Source organism: Panthera pardus, unplaced genomic scaffold, assembly GCF_024362965.1.
Source record: "Panthera pardus isolate Hobbes unplaced genomic scaffold, ASM2436296v1 HiC_scaffold_25, whole genome shotgun sequence".
NCBI classification, from domain to species: domain Eukaryota; kingdom Metazoa; phylum Chordata; class Mammalia; order Carnivora; family Felidae; genus Panthera; species Panthera pardus.
Genome location: NW_026526821.1, coordinates 24,653,531 through 24,667,116, shown reverse-complemented (window position 1 = coordinate 24,667,116; position 13,586 = coordinate 24,653,531). Strand labels below are relative to the sequence as shown.

At 39.1% G+C, this 13,586-nt stretch overlaps 1 protein-coding gene across 4 annotated transcripts in view; it reads left to right on the top strand.

Annotated features, from left to right (window-relative positions):
• The window catches only part of ITCH (itchy E3 ubiquitin protein ligase), a 141,954-nt gene that overhangs the window by 46,481 nt on the left and 81,887 nt on the right, over positions 1 to 13,586 (top strand). The gene's annotated exons all lie outside the window — the stretch shown is intronic.

The window sequence follows — 13,586 nt, the reverse complement described above, 5'->3', positions numbered from 1 at the left end:
AAAAACAAACAATAACCAAAAAAAAACTTTAAAAAAACCTCAGTAAAAGAATGAAGTGAAGGGTCCTATTTATCATCTCAATCCTGAGAGGTGATACTGTTATTCCTTTAGGTTTAGGTTTATATTCCTTTATACTTTTTTCTGTGCATAAACCACTTATCTTGTTTGCTACCATCATTATTCTTACAGTAAGAAAAGAAAAATATTTGATAAATGCCTAAATGCATCTCAAGAAGACATAATTCTTGCCATGTTTAAGTTTTTAATCTTGGTTCTAATAATTCTGAGACTGCACAAATACAAGGCAAAAGCAATTTAATAAAAACAAATACCATGAATAATGGATAAAAGTTATATATTTAGCAAATATATTATTATATATGAGACAAATGGAAAGCATAAGTTTATAAAGAGTAAAGTGCCAAGTTGAGTAGAATCAAATGCCTTTCATAATTCATTGTTTACTTCTATGCTTTTGATGCTAGAAACCTAACTAAGCTTTTTGCACAATTTCCTTTAATGACATTGTATTTTTTATTCTATGTTAATGGATCAGTTATAGTATTGGTTGCTTTTATTATTTTTTTGTAAGCTGCCTCAACATCTTTCTAGATAGAATCAAGATGGGCATAAAAATTGAAGTGTAAAAAATAAATGCCATTGTATATGGTAACGGCAAAAAGAGATAACAACTTTGGTTGGGAAAGCAAGATCAGTGTTTGACCAGAGCTTCTGTGAAAGGAAGTGGTACTTGAAGCATTGTTACCATTTAAATATAGGAAATTATTTAAAAAATATATAGGGAAGTAGAAAGGATCCTTTTAGGAGAGAATACGAGCAGAACACTTGAAGCAGAGAAACGAACAAGGCTTTGCTAAAACCCCTGTGGGCCACTGCTGCAGAGTTGGAACCTTGAGAACTTAATGGGAGTGGGTCATCTCCTTCAGGTGTGTGTCAGGGCTACAAAAATATCATTGCTGGCAGACATGGAAAGAAATCAGGGCTTTTAACAAAGAACAGTCAATTTTACTTTTTAGAAAGTTAGTATGAAAGACCAATAGGAGAATTGAGTGTCAAAAGTTAAAAAATCCTACTCTGTGGTTTTACTCAAATTTCTTGTCTTTAAAAAAATTTTAAAGTAGTAAGTTAATTTTGAGAGAGAGTGGGGGAGGAGCAGAGAGAGAGAGAGAGAGAGAGAGAGAGAGAGAGAGAGAACCCCAAGCAGGGTCCGTGCTGTCAGCGCAGAGCCCAACATGTGGCTTCATCTCCTGAACTATGAGATCATGACCTGAGCCAAAATCAAGAGTTGGACGCTTAACCCACTGAGCCACCCAGGCACCTCTTGTCTTTTGTTTTGTTTAAATTTTTTTAGTATTTATTTATTTTGGAGCGAGACAGAGAGTGAGTGGGGGAGGAGCAGAAAGAGGGAGACACAGACTCTGAAGCAGGCTCCAGGCTCTGAGCTGTCAGCACAGAGCCCAACATGGGGCTCAAACTCACAAACTGTGAGATCGTGACCTGAACCAAAGTCGGACACTTAACCGACTGAGCCACCCAGGAGCCCCTACCCCTTGTCTTTTTTTGTTTGTTTGTGTTTTCAATCCAGTTATTCCAGCAGCATTTCCTGAAAAGACTGTTTTTTTATCCATTGAATTTTCTTGGTTCCTTTGTCAAATATTAGTTGACCTTATATGTTTGGGTTTATTTCTGGGCTCTCAATTCTGTTCCATTGATCTATTTGTCAGTTTTTATGTCAGTACAATACTGTTTTGATTACTATAGCTTTATAGGATAGCTTGAAATCAGGAAGTACAATGCCTCCTGCATTGATTTCTTTGGATATTGGGGTCTTGTGGTTCCATATAAATTTTAGGAGTGTTTTTCCTACTTTAATCAAAAATGCCCGTGGAATCTTGATAGGTAGTGCATTGAACATGCAGATGGCTTCTTACCCTCTTGTTATTTTCTTACCTCTTTCATATTTATTTGTTTGTTTGTTTATTTACCATTTTTTAAGTAGGCTCCACAACCATCATGGGGCTTGAACCCATGACCCTGAGATCCAGAGTCTCATTCTCTATCACCTGAGCCAGCCAGGTGCCCCTATTTTCTTACCTCCTTCTATCATACATACAGAGACAGACATACATTCCTGTTAATTATTCATTTACAGTGTATATTGGCTAATTGATTTCCTTACCCGATTAAGTGAGGGCAAATAGAAAATTTATTTCAGAGAAATGGTACCTTTTGTAAGCTGTAGCAAAAAAGTTTAAAAAAATAATTCATAGTGCGGTTTGTTGATAATTGGATTGTTTAGAGAACTTGGATGTATGTTTTAATTTCACTGAATCCTTTTTTTTTTTTTAATTTAACTTAATTTACTTTTTTTTTTATTTTAGAGAGAGAGTGAGCAGGAAAGGGGCAGAGGGAGAGAGAATCTTAAGCAGGCACCATGCTCAGTGTAAAGCCTTTTGAGGAGCTCAGTTCCACTACCCTGGGATCATGACCTGAGCCAAAATCAAGACTCAACCAGTGGAGCTACCCAGGTGCCTCTCACTGAGTTCTTTATAAGAGTATCAAAGGAGGGATGCCTGGGTGGCTCTATCAGTTAAGTGAATGGCTCTTGATTTTGGCTCAGGTCATGATCCTCACAGTTCATGAGTTTGAGCCCCGCATTAGTCTCTGTGCTGACAGTGCCAAGCCTGCTTGGGATTCTCTCTCCCTTCTCTCTGCCCCTCCCCTGCTTGCACTCTTTCTCTCAAAATAAATAAATAAAGTTAAAAAAAAAAAAGTATCAAAGGAAAGGCAACGTCACCTTTCCTTTTCAGCATTTACATAAAATAAAAAAGTATACTGCTGGTGTATTAGTTATATTTTCTTTCTTTCTTTCTTTCTTTCTTTCTTTCTTTCTTTCTTTCTTTCTTTCTATATAATATCAGGTTAGCTAACACACAGTGTATATACAGTGTGCTCTTGGTTTTGGGGGTAGATTCCCGTGATTCATCACTTACATACAACACCCAGTGCTCATCCCAATAAGTGCTCTTCTCATTGCCCATCACCCATTTCCCTTCACCTGTGCCCACCTATCAACCCTTAGTTTGTTCTGTGTATTTAAGAGTCTTTTATGGTTTGCTCCCTCTTTGTTTGAAATTATATTTTCCCCTTCCCTTCCCCTATGGTCTTCTGTTAAGCTTCTCAAGTTCCACATATGAGTGAAAACATATTCTCTCTTTGATTGACTTATTTAACTTAGTATAATACTCTCCACTTCCATCCACATTGTTGCAAAATGGCAGGATTTCATTCTTTCTCATTGCCAAGTAGTGTTCCATTGTATATATAAACCACATCTTTATCCATTCATCAGTTGATGGACATTTCATTTGGGCTCTTTCCATAATTTGGCTACTGTCCAAAGCGCTGCTATAAACATTGGGGTACATGTGCCCCTTCAAATCAGCACTCCTTTATCCTTTGGATAAATTCCTAGTAGTGCTATTGCTGGGTCATAGGGTAGTTCTATTTTTAGTTTTTTGAGGAACCTCCATACTGTCTTCCAGAGTGGCTGCACCAGTTTGTATTCCCACCAGCAGTGCAAAAGGGTTCCTCTTTCTCTGATCCTCGCCAACATCTGTTGTTTCCTAAGTTGTTAATTTTAGCCACTCTGACTGGTGTGAGGTAGTATCTCATTGTGGGTTTTCATTTATATTTCCCTGATGATGAGCGATGTTGAGCGTTTTTTCATGTGTCTGTTGGCCATCTGGACGTTTTCTTTGGAAAAGTGTCTTTTGAAGTGTCTAATTTCTTCACTGAATTATTTGTTTTTTGGGTGTTGAGTTTGGTAAGTTCTTTATAGATCTTGGATGCTAACCCTTTACCTGATATGTCATTCGCACATATCTTCTCCCATTTCATTGGTCGCCTTTTAATTTTGTTGATTGTTTCTTTTGCAGTGCAGAAGCTTTTTATCTTGATAAGGTCCCAATAGTTCATTTTTGCTTTTATTTCCCTTTCCTTCGGAGACATGCCAAGCAAGAAATTGCTGCTGCTGAAGTCAAAGAGGTTGTTGCCTGTTTTCTCCACTAGGGTTTTGATGGTTTCCTGTCTCACATGTAGGTCTTTCATCCATTTTGAGTTTATTTTTGTGTATGGTGTAAGAAAGTGGTCCAGTTTCATTCTTCTGCATGTTTCTGTCCAGTTCTTCCAGCACCATTTGCTAAAGAGACTGTCTTTTTTCCATTGGATACTCTTTCCTGCTTTGTCAGAGATTAGTTGGCCATACATTTGTGGGTCCAATTCTGGGTTCTCTATTCTATTCCATTGGTCTATGTGTCTGTTTTTGTGCCAATACCATACTGTCTTGATTACAACCTTGTAGTAGAGGCTGAAGTTTGGGATTATGATGCCTTTCGCTTTGGTTTTCTTTTTCAATGTAACTTTGATTATTTGGGGTCTTTTGTGGTTCTATACACATTTTAGGATTGTTTATTCTAGCTTTGAGAAGAATGCCGATACAATTTTGATTGGGATTGCATTGAATGTATAGATTGCTTTGGGTAGTATTGACATTTTAACAATATTTATCCTTCCAATCCATGAGCATGGAATGTTTTTCCATTTCTTTGTGTCTTCTTCAATTTCCTTCATAAATTTTCTATAGTTTTTGGCGTACATATCTTTTACATCTTTGGTTAGGTTTAATCCAAGGTATGGTTCTTGGCGTAATTGTAAATGGGATTGATTTCTTGATTTCTCTTTCTGTTGTTTCATTATTGGTGTACAGAAATGCAACTGATTTCTATACATTTATTTTGTATCCTGCGACTTACCTGAATTCATGTTATCAGTTCTAGCAGCTTTTGGGTGGAGTCTTTTGGGTTTTCCATGTAGAGTATCATGTCGTCTGCAAAAAGTGAAAGTTTGACTTATTCTTTGCCAGTTTTGGATGCCTTTTATTTCGTTTTGTTGTCTGATTGCTGAGGCTGGGACTTCCAACACTATGTTAAACAACAGTGGTGTCAGTGGACATCCCTGCTGTGTTCCTGATCTCATGGGGAAAGCTCTCAGTTTTTTCCCATTGAGGATGATATCAGCTGTGGGCTTTTCATATATGGCTTTTATGGTGTTAAGTTATGTTCCTTCTATTCCGACTTTCTTGGGGGTTCTTATTAAGAAAGGATGCTGCTGTATTTTGTCAAATGCTTCTTCTGCATTTATTGACAGGATCATATGGTTCTTATCCTTTCTTCTATTAATGGGATGTATTACATTGATTGATTTGCGAATATTGAACTAGCCCTGCAGCCCAGGAATGAATCCTACTTGATCGTGGTGAATAATTCTTTTGATATACTGTTGAATTCAATTTGCTAGTATCTTGTTGAGAATTTTTGCATCTGTGTTCATCAGGGATATTTCACCTTTTTAGGTAAATTATCAAAAAGGTAATTGTCCTTTTTAGTGGGGTCACTGTCTGGTTTGGGAATCAAGTTAATGTTGGCTTCATAGAGGGGCGCCTGAGTGGCTCAGTCGGTTGAGCATCCGACTTCGGCTCAGGTCATGATCTCAGGGTCTGTGAGTTCAAGCCCTGCGTTGGGCTCTGTGCCGACAGCTCAGAGCCTGGAGCCTGTTTCGGATTCTGTGTCTCCCTCTCTCTCTGACCCTCCCCCATTCATGCTCTGTCTCAAAAAAATAAATAAAGGTTAAAAAAAAAATGGAAAAAAAAATGTTGGCTTCATAGAATGAATCTGGAATCTTTATTTCTGTTTCTGTTTTTTGGAACAGGTTGAGAAGAATAGGTATTAACTCTGCTTTAAATGTCTGTTAGAATTCCCCTGGGAAGCCATCTGGCCCAGGACTCTTATTTGTTGGGAGATTTTTGATAACTGTGATTCAATTTCTTCACTGGTTATGGGTCTGTTCAATTTTCTGTTTCTTCCCATTTGAGTTTTGATAGTGTGTGGGTGTCTAGGAATTTGTCCATTTCCTCCAGGTTGTCTAGTTTGTTGGCATATAATTTTTCATAGTATTCTCTGATAATTGTTTATATTTCTGTGATACTGGTTGTGGTCTGTCCTCTTTCATTTGTGATTTTATTTATTTGGGTCCTTTCTCTTTTTGAGAAGTCTGGCTAGCAGTTTAAAAATTTTGTTTTATTTTTTCAAAAAAATAGCTCTTAGATTCATTGATCTGTTCTGGGTTTTTTGTTTTTGTTTTTTAATTCTATATTATTTCTGCTCTGATCTTTATTATTTCTCTTCTGCTGCTGGTTTTGGGATTTCTTTGCTGTTCTGCTTCTAATTCCTTTAGATGTGCTGTTAGATTTTGTATTTGGGATTTTTCTTGGTTTTTGAGATAGGCCCGGATTGCATTGTGTTTCCCCTTAGGACTGCCTTTGCTGCATCCCAAAGGATTTGGACTGTCACGTTTTCATTTTCATTTGCTTCCATGTATCTTTTAATTTCTTCTTTAATTGCCTGGTTGACCCGTTCATTCTTTATTAGAATGTTCTTTAACTTCTGTGCATTTGGAAGCTTTCCAAATTTTTTTCTTCTGGTTGATTTCAAGTTTCATAGCATTGTGATTAGAAAATATGCATGGTATGATCTCAATCCTTTTATATTTATTGAGGGCTGTTTCATGACCCAGTATGTGATCCATCTTAGAGAATGTTCCATGTACACTCAAAAAGAATGTGTATTCTGCTTTTGGATGAAAAGTTCTGAATGTATCTATCATGTCCATCTGGTCCAGTGTATCATTCAAGGCCCTTGTATCTTTATTGATATTTTGCCCAGATGATCTGTCAATTGTTGTGAGTATTAAAGTCCCCTGCAATTACAGTATTCCTGTCAGTAAGATTGCTTATGTTTGTGATTAATTGACTTATGTATTTGGGTGCTACCAAGTTGGGAGTGTAAGCATTTACAATTGTTAGCTCTTCTTGATGGATAGACCTCGTAATTGTGACATACTGCCCTTCTTCATCCCTTGTTACAGCCTTTAGTTTAAAATCTAGTTTGTCTGATATAAGTATGGCTACTCCAGCTTTCTTTTGACTTCCAGTAGCATGATAGGTGGTTCTTCATCCCCTTACCTTCAATCTGAAAGTGCCGTCAGGTCTAAAATGGGTCTTTGGTAGACAGCATATAGATGGATCTTGTTTTTTGTTTTTGTTTTTGTTTTTTAATCCATTCTGATACCCTATGTCTTTTGATTAGAGCATTTAGTCCATGTACATTCAGAGTTATTGAAAGATATGGATTTAGTGTCGTTGTGTTATCTGTAGATGTCATGCTTGTGCTTATGTCTCTGGTGCTTTTTAGTGTTTGCAGCATTCCACTCACAGAGTCCCCCTTTAGGATCTCTTGCAGGGCTGGTTTAGTGGTGATGAACTCCTTCAGTTTTTGTTTGGGAAAGCCTTTATCTCTCCTTCTATTCTGAATGACAATCTTGCTAGATAAAAAGTCTTCTTAGCTGCATATTTTTCCTGTTCAGCACATTGAATATTTCCTGTCATTCCCTTCTGGCTTGCCAAGTTTCAGTGGACAGGTCTGCTGCTACCCTTATATGTCTATCTTGTAGGTTAAGGCCCATTTGTCTCTAGCTGCTTTCAGAATTCTGTATCTTTGTATTTTGCCAGTTTCATAATGATATGCCATGGAGAAGATCTATTCTTGTTAAATCTAAAGGGAGTTCTCTGAGCCTCCTGGATTTGGATGTCTATTTCCTTCCCCAGATTAGGGAAGTTCTCAGCTATAATTTGTTCAAGTAAACCTCTGCCTCTTTCTCCTTCTTCTGGAGCTCGTATGATATGGATATTATTACATTTCCATCAAGTCACTTAGTTCTGTAATTCTCCCCTTGTGGTCTAATATTTTCTTACCTCTCTTTTTCTAAGCTTCATTATTTTCCATAATTTTATCTTCTATTTCACTTAATCTCCCCTCTGCCTCTTCCATCCTTGCTGTCAATGCATCTAGTTTATTTAGCACCTCATTTCTTAATTTGTTGTGACTGTTTCTTAGTTCCTTGATCTCTGCAGCAGTAGATTCTCTGCCATCTTCTAAGCTTTTTTTCTTCCTTCTATGCTTTTTTCCAAGCCCAGCTATTAATCTTATGACTATTATTCTAAATTCTTGCTCAGTTATATTGTTCATTTCTGTTCTGAGCAATTCTCTAGCTGTCATTCCTTCCTGGAATTTCTTTTGAGGAGAATTCTTCTATTTTGTCATACTGGCTTGTTTTCTGTCCCTTATGTGTTTTAATAGGTTGTTATGAGTCTTGCTGCTGTGAGCACTATTATATTAAAAAGGGGTCATAACACTGTCCAGGGCCTGGCCCTTCAGGAGGTGTTTTTGGAGTGTGTTTCATGCTCTCTGTTGTTGAGGCTCTGGTTGCTTTATCTCCCTACTCATAGTGGTGGTTTGGATCTTTCACTAGGTGTGCTTTGATTTGTTCGTTGAAGTGTCCCTGGAAAAAATTTTAAAAAGGGGTGTGTATGGTGGTGGAAGAGGCCTTATCCCATAGAGAGAGAGAAGTGATGGGTGGGGAAAAGGAAAAGAAAAAAAAATTGACCAGGCAGAGAATCAGAGAAACTATACAGCTTAGTCCAGAGACCGGGGGGTGGGGGGGGTGGGGGGGGGGTAAAGGAGAGACAGAAGAGATGTAAAAAGAATAGATTGAAAATGTGTGCTTAAACCAACAACCAGAATAACCAGACTAGAGAAGGGAAGAAATAAGAGGGAGAAAAGGGGGGATATATATATCCCCCCACACACACACAAAATAAGAATTGATCAAGAATCAAATCAAAGAATACAAAAACCACTGGACCAATATCTGATGGGGCCTTGGAACCAGTGCCTGCAATGATCTGGAAGAGGGACTGTTTGGTTAAGTCAGTGTCAATCTTGCTCTGTTACATATGCAGTTACCAGGTACAGAGGGATGTGGTTTGGTGTATGTGGGTCCCACCTCCACTGTGGGCCCGTTGTCTGTTCCCTGAAACCCCACCTTGTTGGTGATGGGGAGAAAACTGGCAACACCCCAGCCTCTCCTCCGTGGACCAGGTGTCCCAAACCACTTTGTTCAGGCCATCCTGACAGTGCCACACGGGCGCGAGCAGGCCACTTTGTTCTGCTCCACAGTCTCCGGCACCTTCCAGGTGCTTGGGTGGGATTAAAACCCGGATCCTGCTCCACGCACCCTGGTTCCTGGGAAGTGCCACTCCACCCAGCCTGTCAACTGAGGGCCTCTGGCTCCTCACAGTGCTGAGTGGGTGCGAGTGCAAGCAGCCACCTATGTCCCCCTCCACCATCTCCTGTGCCTTCCAGGCACGTGGCTGGGATTCAAACCCCAATGTCTTACAGGATCCCTTGTCCCAGTTCCTGGATACTGTCACTCTGGGGTACTGTCAGGTACAAAGGACCTCTGGCTGGTGCGGGGGAGGGGGGGGGCAAGGGGTTCATGGGCCTACAGGGTCTTTTGTCCTTGGAATGGCTATTTGTCTTCTCATAGCACTCAAGGGAAAGGGTTGTTCTCTCTGCTCCTGAGAGGTAGCTACCTAGCTCAGGGCTGGCTCCCCACCTCCCACAGTTAGAAATTGGTTCTTTCTCCATTTTTTTCCATTCCCCGGTCCATGGTTTTTCTCTTATCCAAATACAGTCCTACATTTCCACAGCCTGTCTTTCTCTTCCTTTTGTCTCTTCACAGAAGGGGATCCCTCCCTTCTGTTCCTATGCCACCTGTTTTATCTCTCCCAGTTTGCAGTCATGCACCTATGGCCTGCTACGTTGTCCCTGTGGGCCCCTGGAGATGTTTCTGTCACTCTGTAACCCGGATTCCTAGAATTCCAAGTCTTCTGGCCTCAATACTGCTGTGTTTGAGGGACACGGGAACTTCGGGTCCCCCTGCTTCTCCACCATGTTGACCACTCTCCAGTAACATTTTCTGTAATTTGAATCTAATTTATGGAAATAACTTGAGTAGCCATTTAGCTTCAAGTTTGAGTTGAATAAGAAAGGTTGTCTTTTGTGCTACTCTTTCACATAGATCTAGATAATTCATTGAAGCAGTTGCTTTGGGAATTTCTGTTGGCATTTAACTGATTTGTTCACATTTTACTGGAATATTGTTAGTGAATGTCCCTGTATTTTTCATATTGGGCAATAACTTTCTTGTATAGTTTATCAGATAGATGCAAAAATTATAGTAGAAAATAATAAATACTGTCAAATGTTTTGACCTGTGTACCATTAAAGTTTCTATCGTTAAACTCTTGGGGAGGTCATTTCGCCCCTGACCCCAAGTTTTAGTTAAGAAATGTATATTAGACTAATGATTCCCATCTCCAGAGAAGCTAATGTCTGGTCTTGGTTCTGATACTTAGTAGTTATGTAACCTTGTGCATGTCACTAATACCTTTGAGCCTCAGTTTCCTTAGCTGTGAACTGAGGTAAACAACAATGTGAAATGCCCAGAAGAGTTTAAATTTCATCATGCAGGCATTAGAGAAGTATTTGAAAAGTACTGACATGAGCACATCTGTTTTAGGAAGATAATCCTAGAAGTTGAGGGGTTGCTGAAGTGAGGTTAAAAACAATTGTTGGAGACCTTTGCGGTAGCCCAGGTGATGTGATACTGAGATTTTTCAGTTTCCTGTCTTACAGTTTACCATTTTTATTCTTTTAATTTACTATAGTAAATTAAGTTTCAGGAAGTAGTGCAGTGATCTATTTTTTAATATTGGGACTGTAACAAAAGTTTTATGCAATGTAAACTAAGATTTGAGCACTTAATTTCTCCTGTTCAGGCTTCGCAAGTGACCCTCATGCAAACTTTTAAGTTCTGTTGAATTTGTCTTTTTATGTATAAAAATTAAGATGATAATTCCTATCTCACAGGATAGTCTTTTGAGTATTAAAATGAAAATGTTTTGGGGTGCCTGGGGGCTTGGTTAAGCATCCGACTTCCACTCAGGTCATGATCTCATGGCTCATGAGTTGGAGCCCTGTGTCAGGCTCTGCTGACAGCTCAGACCCTGGGGCCTGCTTGGGATTCTGTGTGTCCCTCTTTCTCTGCCCCTCCCTTGCCTCACGCTCTCTGTCTCTTTCTCTCAAAAAATAAACATTAGAAAAAAAAATTTTTTAATGAAAATGTTTATGTAGCAGACACATAGCCAACACTAACTGTTAGTGTTAGTTTCACTTACCTCTTTTATTTCCACATTTAAAGTTTCCTACAATGTCTCTAGTGGGGTTGGGTGGGATTATACGGCAAAATAACTTTGAAAAGTTTGAATCCTGAAATGCCACTGAGGGCAGATGGTTTCCTTCCTGTCAGGCCTACGTTGCTTTGTTCTAGATTTAATCAGTTTCAGAGGTCCATAAGAGCCTCTGAAGTACAATGGTGGTCTTTGCAAAATTGTTTAGGCTTTTTTCACCTTTTCTCAGGCCAGAAATGTGTTAAAAATAAGGGTTTTATATTTTTCTGTGGCAATCCTGTGATTAAATATTGCTCTGTATTAAGTACTTGAGCTTTATCGTACATATTAATCAGAGATAGGTCTGTGCCCCGCTTGATTGTTTTCTTTTCTGAAAAAGACTTTTTAGTGTTTACACTTAGATGTCTCACAAACATCTCAAATTTTATACATTCATTATAATACTCTTGATTTCCTGCCTATGCCACCCCCCCTCAGGCTTTTATCCCAGATCTTTCCATCTTACTAAATGGCATATTCTTCCATTCAGTTATTCATACCGAAAACCTGTGAATTATCCTTGCTTCTTCTTTTTTCCAACTTCCTCATGTAATCTAATCATGTTGGTTCTCCTTAGAAAATATTTATCCCCCCCCGTATTCATGTTCACCATCCAAACCACTGTCATCTCTTGATTAGATGACTCTAGTAGTCTCTTAACCCCCACTTTTGTCTCCCTATCAATTTATTTTTCCCACAGCAGAATTATCTTTGAGTATTAATCTGATTATCACTGTATTCTCAGTGCCCCAAATAATATCTGATATATATAGTAGGCACTCAGTAAATTTGTTGAATAGCACTCTTTTTTTTTTAAATGTTTGTTTATTTATTTTTGAGAGAGAGAGAGCGCGTGTGAGTGGGCTGTGTAGGGGCATAAAGAGAGGGAGACACAGAATCAGAAGTAGGCTCCAGGTTCCAACCTGTCAGCACAGAGCCAGACACGAGGACTCCAACTCACGAACCACGAGATCATGAGCTGAACTAAAGTTGGACGCTCAACCCAGGTGCCCCAGAATAGCACTCTTACTTAAAGTTCCTCAGAGGCTCCTTGTTGCCTACTTCAGTAACATCTCTTGCAGTTTTTTTTTTTCTTTCTTTGACAGATACTTTTTTTGATACTGCATATTGATATGAAATCTCATCAAACTTTATTATACCAAATGTTCCAAAATAATGATGAAGTTTTGGTTTATAGAATGTGCATACATTGTTGGGAGTACTAACCCAGCAGCTGGCTTGCATGCTACCAAAAAGGCATATAAGTATCAAAGGAAAGAAGTGATGTTTGTGAAGTCAGGCGATTCATAGCTGCCACCTGGGACTGGACCTGCTAGGATGCCCAGACTGTGTATGCTTTGGACTGTATATTGAGTTTCTTGGGTAGCTGCTATACAGACTCGTGTAGCAATACCAAACGTCCCTTAATCTTGGTGGGCACTGACATTCTCTGTGCTTAGCTGCTAGAATAGATATTTAGGTAGTAGAATGTTTCCATGGCTGTGATCACCTCATTTATAGGGGAGCAACGAGTTGTCAACTTGTGGGAACCATTATTAGGTGCTCTACTAGATTTGAATCTACTTGTTGCACCTTCCAAGGGTCTTGGACAAGGCTATTTTTTGGCAAAGGTAACTAACTCAAGGGTGAAGATGAAGGAATCAGTCAGTATCTTAAGATGTACTTTGTAGGAAGCTCTTGCTAATAAGAGATAGGAGACGCTAAAAACAATCCTAGTTTGCAACTGTCTTCCTCTGGTGACTTTCCAGCATGCTTAGAATAAAATCCAAATTCCTTATCTGGGCTTGTAAAGCTGAATGTGATCTCACCTCATTTACCATTCTTCCCTGTTTGCTATATTTCCTCCAGATATGCCAAGCCTTTTTGCTTCTCTACAGATGCTCTCTTCCCACTTCCAATCTTCTCAGAGCAAACTCCCTGTCATTTAGATGTTTGCTTAAAACTGTTTCTTCAGAGATTACCAAATTATATTCTGCCACATTAGCCTGTTTTTCAGCACAAGGACTTATCTCTAACTAGGGTATTATCTCCCTGAGAGTCAGGGCCTTTTCTATACTGTAAACTGCACTATTTACAGTTGAGAGCAATTACCTGGTACATGTTAGGGATTCAAATATTTGTTGACTGAGTTTGTTGATGTGCTTTATAAAAAAAAAAAATTAGAGCACGAGAGCATGTGAGTGAGGGCAGAAGGGGAGAGACAGAGAGAGAAAGAGAAGGAGAGAGAAAGAGAGAAAAAGAATATCCCAAGCAAGCTCCATGCTCAGCACAGAGCCCAATGCTGGGGTCATTTCCA